Raw genomic sequence first — 9,067 nt, 5'->3', positions numbered from 1 at the left:
TGTCTTCCACCTGGCATCTTTGTGGTAAGTTTAGAAGCTAACTGTGCGTAAGGGTGAGGACCTTAGGGTCTTCCCACTGTGTTCCTAGGGTAAGTCGAGGAGAACGACACCACACTCCCCTTGGAAGCCCCCTGGCTTGCCTTATTCTTTCGGGACCTCCTCAGTGTGGAATCGTTGCTCTTGCTGTTTCTTCCTTTCCTGTTTCTATCAAGAGTTTTAACATATTCAGAAAAATCTGTGGATCTCCTTACAATTTGAAAATGTAAACTGCCTTCACTCCAACCTATATTTTTATATGCATCATTTTTACAGTGGTCTTAAATGAAGGAAATTTCAAACACTCAACATGCCATCTTTTTTGGTAAACATGCTGTCTAGAATCCCTTTAGGTGTGCCCTGGGTATAAATATCCTGAACTCTAAGAGGTGACATATTTATCATAGAAAACATGCACTGAAACTTACGTTATGAAGAGAAAAAAATTCCAAAGTTTCCTGAGTGGCAAGTCCCCACCGTGTCCTTCACTTGTGTTCACATGATCAGATTCTGTTGTGTCCTTTATCATGGGCAGAGCTAAAACATGGATATTTATACCAGAAATCAAGGTCCATTTGTGTTTTGTTATCTAGAATTTCAGCCCGTTTTTCTAGAGGACAAATTTACCCTATAAATTGTACTGTACTTAGGCCGAGAAGTACCTCTGCATGAAAATGCATTAGCTGAACGCAACTAACATGTATAGGTTACTTGTTTCTCTAAGAGCATGATTTTACTTGTCCTCTGTCGGACCTCAGGATCCCCATCGCCCCGTGTATCTCTGTGCCCATGGATAGCACTTCCAGAGAGGAGAAGACCCTATTGTCAGGAGAGAAGCACACTGGGCACAGGCGGGAGCTCAGAGGCAGAGCTTTGAGCCACAAAGGCTATGATTCCATGTGTGGATACTGGGATTTCCATCCTTTCTCATTCTACAGTTCTTCACATACAAATACGCAGCCTCTAGTGGAGGGGGAAGAGGAGTGGAGGGTGATCCTGGACTTAGATGCCTTCCTATCTGTAATATACTAGATGCCTTCCTATCCGGAATATGCTAGTTTGTTGATTTGGTATTAAGTCCATAAAACTACCAAAATGCCCCTTGCTGTTCTACATTTCCAGACATGTGGGGACACTAGTTTATCCCCCAAAACATCCATTCACCCCCTCAATGCTGTAAGCAGAACCCAAAGTATGGGTAGAGATTTTGGCGTGGATTCTGCCCTCTTGGAACCTGGTGGTGGGAGATGAGCACTACTTCTTTGGGTTTCTGCTTTTTGCCGGTGTCGGTACTTTGTCCCGTCCTATGACCACAGCGCTCATTTCTGTTCCGCAGGCCATTATGTATGCAAGAGGGCCTGGTCCTCTTGAATCGCCTTGCAGGCCTACCCCACGGACCGCTCTTCATCACCAATCATGGGCTATATGGGCCACCTCCCCCTCATCCACCTACTCTATCTGTTAAGATGACAAGTAGAGTGGATGAGTGACGGGTAAAGCATATTCATCTTCTTTGTGAAAGACTTGCTGGAAAGATGGTTGTGAGTCTTGGCACTTCTACTACCAACCTGCCTGAGGATATTGAACATACCTCCAGTTTCCCAGGACATACATACAATGGGCGGCGTCACTTCCCTGTATGAAGGTGAGCTATAGGTTTCTCTGGTCAAAATGAAAGAGGAATTTTTACACAAAAGCAGATGTATGAGCAGTACCCGTGGGTATTTTGGAGACACAGTGTTTTGGGTTCTGTAAAGAATAAAGCGCATCCCTAAATGTTAATGCCTCAGGTGTCCTGTGTGAAAGAGGGATACATGCATAAGTGACAGAGACCTGTGATCACCATAATCGAAGCATCAGTGAAGGAATTGGGGAAACTTGAATCACGCGGGAATAGAAGGGAAATTGTGGACAGTAAGCAGAGTTTGAGGAGGTGCAGATGGGAGGCGGCTGGGGTCAGTTAAATGCAGTTTGAAGTCATTCCTGGGCTCAGCCTGAGCAGGGATGGTGAGATCCACACAGAGCTGCTATGTGGGGTCACTCTCAGTGCACAATGCAGCGTTCATCTCTGAGATGTCAGTGTTGCCAAAGTGCACCTAGATAAACACAATCACCTAAAAAGATTGTGTCCTGGGGTGTTCTGAAGGTTCTAGATATTTGCGGAGGGAAAATGCCCTGGAGATATGGGAAATTTAACTTGGTCTTATGGAAATGCTTGTCTGCCCAAGTTCATATCCCTCAGTGAGACAAGATCTAGATCAGCTGAGTGCTTGCATTGGCCTTCCGCCTGAGATAACCTACAATTCAGGATTGGCCAGAAGCCACCCCTGCTGGACCCCTGTCATCACCCTTTCCATCTCCTCAAACTTCTCTCACAATATCCCTAGTCTTTGCCCATGTTCCTGCTGTCTCAGCCGTCATACCAGTTCTCAGTGAGACCTACTCAGAGCCTCAGCTGTGAAATAGGGGTAATATTTGTGTCAAGAACATTATTAAAGAATACATTAAACACATAAAACATCTGCAAAATTTCTGGGAAGGGTTCACTCACTTTCTCACAGTTTCAATTAAGATGTCTCCACACAATGATCATCAAAAAAAGATGTTCATGGAAATTCATTCAACCAAGACTGTTAACACCTCAGCCCAGGAATTGCTGTTTGAAACGATAAGACAGAGACTCTCATTTTTCTATTAAAATTCATGCTCTACCAGACAAAGAAAATATAATTATGAGAATTATAATTCAGAGATCTACATCTGAGAGCTAAACACAATCATTAAACACTACATGCAGCCACACATGAAAGTGTTCATCTGAGGCCACAGATAAAGTACAGAAGACAGAATCCATGTAGAAAAACATAAGATCATAGGGAAATTAACCAAAATCTCTTAAATCTCACTGATTTTGAAATTTGAAGAGGACTGTGCAAGGTGACCGACTAAGGTGATTATATAATTTTTAAATGGTGTGTCAGCTCTGCCTGAATGCTTTCCCTACACACCCTGTCCTCTCCACTGTTCTGTCTCTGTGTCAGCACCTGCTTCTAGAAGGACCTAGTCTCCTCACTCCCCATCGCTGCAGACAGTGGGGTTTCTGTACACACAGGAAACAAACTGACAGAAATGGTGGTGATGGAGGATAGTAGCGAGATCACCCTTTGTGCAGGGGAGCCCAAGGGAGTTTCATGGGGTGGCAGGAACTTCTTATATCTAGATTTATGGGGTGTTTGTGCTCATTTATCAGAGAAATATTCACTGACTCCCTGGCGCCTCAGGGTCAGACAGACAGGTGTCTGTCTCTAGGATATGGCTGACTTCTAATGGTGGGTAAGGAGGAGGGACCAGCAGTGACTGTGGGAGATGGCGTGTGTGAGGAGGCCACACGTGGGGTCAGACTCTGGCTCAGGAGGGCAGCTCTCCCCACACAGCACCATGTGCAGGAGGGCTCTACGGACCAGAGATGTCTTCATCGGTCCTGTGAACTCCATAATCCTCCTCCAGTTTCCTCACTGAGGGATAGCTGGACACAGGCCAGCAGCTGGAGGACACCCTGACATTGGCTGGAGTGGATCAGGGGGCCTGGGGGATTAAGTCAGAGATAGGGACAGGCAGAAGGTAGCAACAGGGAGTTTCAGAGAAGAAAGGAAGGGAAGGGAAGAAAATGGAATTTTCTCCACTGGCTTTACCTTCATAGCTGTGTGAACAAAAGGGGATTCTTGTCTCTGATGGTGGCAAAGAGGGCTGGCAAAAAGACAGAGTGACATTCTCAGCTCAAGTACCGAGGATATCTAACTTACTCCTGAATACCTAATGCAGGAAGCCCGTGTTTTGTGTCATAATTGGAACTGCAGCTCGTGCCATTTAGTGAAAATTCAATTATGAAACAAGCATCCTTAAAGTAGCACAACCAAATTATATGAACAGAGTGATACAGTAGAGGATAAAGTCCAAAAGTAGAATGGATGCAATACTCACAGGAAATAGACTATTGGAAATGGAGGTACCCCAATGGAGGCATTCAGACACCTGGACAACACCTGAAAACGTAAAAAAAAAAAAAAAAAAAAAAAAAAAAAAAAAAAAAAAAAAAAAGCATTCCTTACTGCAAGAGAAATATTAACATTAGGCACAAACAGATCATGATTTAAGGTTTAGAAATAAACTGTATGACTTCATGGGGTTATATCCATGAGATCAAGTGTCATCAAAGGATACCCTTTAAGGCTATTTATGTAAATTATACCTCATTAAATATAGTTTCAAAACATTAAATACTAGAATAAAATGTGGGAGAGTTCCTTTCTAATCCTAAAGTGCATGGATGATAGGAGTCTAACCACTTATTAAAAATCCAAAAAATTAAGACATTAAAAAAATTTATAATAGCAGAGTAAGAGGACCCTGAGCTCACCCTGTCCCATGTTTTCAACTACATAACATTCACATCCAAGTCCATAAGACAGAGATCCAAAGACTAGCAGAACAGACTCCACAACTCAATAGAGAGAAGCTGCACCTGAACGGTTAGGAAGGTCAGAAAGGAAGACAGCTGCCTGCAGAGAAGGCAGAGAAAATGAGCCCTGACCCCAGGGAGCTCAAACAGGGAAGACTAATCCCCTTGACATTTGGCTTTCAAAACCAGAAGGGCCGAATTTCTTGAGTTTGGATCCTGGAGCTTAGGAGGTCAGCTGACTCAGCACCGGGTGATCCAGGAGAGTGTGATAGCCAGGACTCTGCCTGTGTGGAGAGGCAATGTAAACATGGCAGTTTACACTATGCCAGAGGCCACAGGAGACAGATGCGTTCATGCTGATTTCTGAGTGATTGGGTGACTTCTCCAACGATGAGGGAGCTCACAGTCACCACTTTTCTACCCCACTCCACAGAATAAGCACAGAAGCACCTACCAGGGTGTTGGGTTGCACCGACCCTTGCTACCTAACCCACTAGCAGTGTGGCTGTCCCAAGAGACCTCTGGGGGACTCACCCACTCGAAGCCTGCTGGCCTCAGCACTGGGCTCAGTGCAAACTTTGTTAAAACCACATGGGAACCCCGTCCAGCCTGCTGCATGCAAAGCTGCCACAGCACGTTATGCACATCTGCACCACACCCAGCTGCGCACTGCCGGGCACCTTCCTATGTCTCAGCCACATGTCCCCAGCCACCGATGCACTCTGTGCATAACCTCGAACTCTTGGATGTCCTGGTGCAGAGATCCAGCCAACAAAGAACAGCTACAGACTTGTCAATAGAATCTTGGCAAGCCAGAAGCGAGTGACATGACCTATTCAAAGTGCTGAATGGAAAATTAATCAACCAAGAATACTCTATGCAGCAAGACTGTCATTAAGAATAGGAGCAGATATAGTTTCCAAAAAAACTAAAGGAGTTTGTACCACTAAATCAGTCCAGTAAGAAATATTAAGAGGGACTCTTTGAGTGGAAAAAAGAGACCAAAAGTGGCAAAAGAGAGGTAGAAAACTCAAAGCCAATAAAAATAAATATTTCTGTAAAAATTCAGTCAAGAAATTGACAAAAATGGATATAAAATATAACAACATGTACCAAAACAGGAGAAAATAAGGGGTTCAAAGGTAAATAACCATCATTTAATAAAAAGTTCTAAAAGCAATGAATTATATAAAAGCCTAATGGTGACCGTATATCAAAAATGACAAATAAATATGCAAAGAATAAGGGGAAATAAATCAAAACATATCACTAAAGAAAATCAGAGGAGGCTGGGCCTTGAACCCAAACACTAAGCCTGGCTGGCACCATCTCCTGTGCCCTCAACTCAGCCCTTCGGGGAGATCCCTGCACTGCTGGCTGATTAGATCCTGAGTCATCCTGGGACCTTACTCTAACCCGAACCCGAAACCTATACCTAAACCTCATTCTAAACGTGACCCTACACCTGAGCCCCATGGGCCCTCATTTCAGACCTCTAGGAACATCATGGGGCTGGCACCACTTCTGCCCTGGTGACTCCCCTGGATGGAACCCAAACCCTAGCCAAGCCTCTCTCCCTGTGGGGACCCACTTTCTAGGTCTCAGAAAACCAGGGACAATGGGACCAGAAGCAGTGCACGATTACTCAGCATACAACATAGACATCACCATGCCATTTCCAAGCATGGGTGGAGTTGCATTAAGGATGTCCTGAGGCCCAACTCTAACCCAAAGAGACTGCTGACTTTGGAACCCAAAGTCTAAGCCAGATGGCATTCTCCCATGCGCCCTCAACTCAGCCCTAAGGGTAGAGGAAAGAACTGCTGCGATTTCAGCGCCTGGAGTCACCTGGGGTCCAAACTGAACATTAAGCCTAACCCGAAGGCTAACCCTAACCCTAAACCTAACACTCACTCTAACCATAAACTTACAGCTGACCCACACTGGCACATGCACCCTCATTTCAGACCTCCAGGGAGATCACAGGGCTGGTGTCACTTCTGCACTGGAGCTCCCCTGGATGGAACCCTAACTCTAACCAAGGCTCTCTCCCCATAGGAATCCAATTCCTACGTGTGAGAAAACCAGATTGGGCCCTGAAGAGGTGCAAGATTAATAAGCATAGAACCTGGAGTATCAAAATGACATTAACAAAGTCGGGATGGAACTGACAAGGGGTGTCCTGAGACACAAGTGTAGCCTGGCCCACAGAGGAGGCTGGCACTTCAACTAAAAAACTAAGCCGGACTGGCAACTTGCACCATGCCCTCAACTCAGCCCTCCGGGGAGACCATTGCACTGATGGTGATCAGTTCCTGGAGCATCCTAAAATCTTACTCTAACCCTAACCCTAAAACTAATCCTAACCCTACCCCTACGTCCACACTCTAAACGTGACCCTGCCCCTGAGCTGCACCCGTGCAGGGGCCCTCATTTCAGACACCAAGGGAGATCACAGGGCTGGTGTCACTTCTGCCCTGGTGACGCCCCTGGATGGAACCCTAATCCTAGGCAAGGCTCGCTCCCCTTGGTAACCCCCTTCCTAGGTCTCAGAAAACCAGAAAATGGGTCCCAGAAGCACTGCACAATTACTCGTCATGGAACATGGAACATCACCGTGCCATTTCCAAGCCCGGATGGAGCTGCTTTAGTCATGTCCTCAGGACCAACTCTAACCTAGCCTAAAGATAAGGCTGGTTTGGAACCCAAAGCCTAAGTCAGACTGTCACCGTCTCATGCGCTCTCAACTCAGTCCCCTGGTGGAGCAGTGCGCTGCTAGAGATTCAGCGCCTTAAGCCTCTTGGGTTCCAAACCTAACATTAAGACCAAACATAAAGCTAACCCTCACCCTAAAAATAACCCTCGCTCAGGGCGCCTGGGTGGCTTAGTCGGTTAAGCGTCCGACTTTCGCTTAGGTCATGATCTCGCGGTTTGTGGGTTCAAGCCCCGCGTCGGGCTCTGTGCTGACTGCCAGCTCAGAGCCTGGAGCCTGTTTCAGTTTGTGACTCCCTCTCTCTCTGACCCTCCCCTGCTCACGCTGTCTCTCTCTCTCTCCTAGAAATAAATAAATGTGGAAGGCTCAAAAAAATAAATAAAAATAAAAATAAAAATAACCCTCGCTTAACCATTAACCTTTCGCTGACCCAGACCTGTGCATGCGACCTCACTTCAACCCTCCAGGGAGATCACAGGGCTAGTGTTGCTTCTGCCCAGGCAACCCCCCTGGACGGAACCCTAACCCTAGCCAAGGCTCTGTCCCACGGGGACCCGAGTCCTAGGGCTGAGAACACTGCTGACATGGGGCCCAGAGGCGCTGCAGGCTTCATCAGCATGGAGCTTGGAACATCACCATGACATTCCCAACTCCCAGAAACAGCTGCACAAGGGAGTCCTGTGGCCCAACCATGCCCGAGCCCACAGAGGAGGCTAGCCCTTCAACCAAAACACTAAGCCTGGCTGGCACCTTCCCATGCACCCTCAACTCAGCCCACTGGGTGAACCACTGCACAGCTGGGGGATCCGTTCCTGGAGGGTCCTAGGATCTTACTCTAGCCCTAACCCTAACTCTTACCCTAGCCCCTACCCCTAATGCTCACTGAAATCCTACACCTGAGCAGGCCCTGTTGAATGCCCTCATTTCAGCCCTCCAAGGAGATCAAGGGTCTGGTATCGCTCCTGCCCTGGTGACTCCCTTGGACAGAAGCCTAACCTTAGCCAAGACTCTTTCCCATGTGGGCTCAATTCCTCAGTCTGAGAAAACCACGCACCTGGGTCCCAAAAGTGGTGCAGAATGACTCGGCACGGCACAAGAAACATACCATGCCTTTCCCAAAACACGGATGCAGCTGCATGAGGGATCTACTGAGGCCCTCCTGTAACCTACCCCAAAGAGGACACCGGTCTTAGAAGCCAAAGCCAAAGGCTGACCTGCACCCTCCCAAAGGCCCTCAATTCAGCCCTCCGGGGAGACCCCTGCACTACTGGGGGTTTAGTGTCTGGAGACACCTGGAATATAAGCCTAACTCTAACACAACCCTACATCTAACCCTAAGCCTACCCCTACCAGTAGTCCTACCTCTAAAAATAAACCCTACATCGAACCCACACCTGCTCATGTGTACTCATTTCAGCCCTCCGGGAAGATCATGGGACTGGTGCCGCTTCTTCCCTGGTGACTCCCCTAAAAGGAACGCTACCCCTGGGCAAGGTTCTGTACCCATGGTGACTTAAGCTGAGAACACTACTAACAAGGGACCCAGAATCTGTGAGGGCTTCATCAACAAGGAACATGGAACATGACCATGACATTATCAAAGACCAGGAACAGCAGCACATGTGGCGTCCTGGGACCCAACCGTGTCTGGGCACACAGAGGAGGTGTGACCTCAAACCCAACACTAACCCTGGCCAGCAACCTCCCATGAACACTCAACTCAGCCCCCAAGGTCAATCACAGTACTGCTGGGAATTCAGCACATGGAGTCTCCAGGGATCCAACCCTAACCCTAACCCCAACCCCAACCCTAACCCTAACCCTAACCCCTAACCCTAACCCCTAACCACTAACCCTAA

At 47.2% G+C, this 9,067-nt stretch overlaps 1 long non-coding RNA gene across 1 annotated transcript; it reads right to left on the bottom strand.

The window, feature by feature from the left end:
* Nucleotides 1–460: 460 nt before the first annotated feature.
* On the bottom strand, nt 461–8,668 carry LOC144230276 (uncharacterized). Its single transcript, XR_013334742.1, has 4 exons — nt 8,603–8,668; nt 4,018–4,079; nt 2,588–2,692; nt 461–573 (listed from the first exon to the last, which is right to left on the bottom strand). It is a non-coding gene; the product is annotated as an uncharacterized LOC144230276 (long non-coding RNA).
* Nucleotides 8,669–9,067: the final 399 nt, after the last annotated feature.

The sequence above is a fragment of the Crocuta crocuta genome, unplaced genomic scaffold, assembly GCF_008692635.1.
Source record: "Crocuta crocuta isolate KB4526 unplaced genomic scaffold, BGI_CrCroc_1.0 scaffold234, whole genome shotgun sequence".
Lineage (NCBI taxonomy): Eukaryota > Metazoa > Chordata > Mammalia > Carnivora > Hyaenidae > Crocuta > Crocuta crocuta.
The sequence above is the reverse complement of the archived record's forward strand: the minus strand, read 5'-3'. Positions and strand labels throughout refer to the sequence as shown.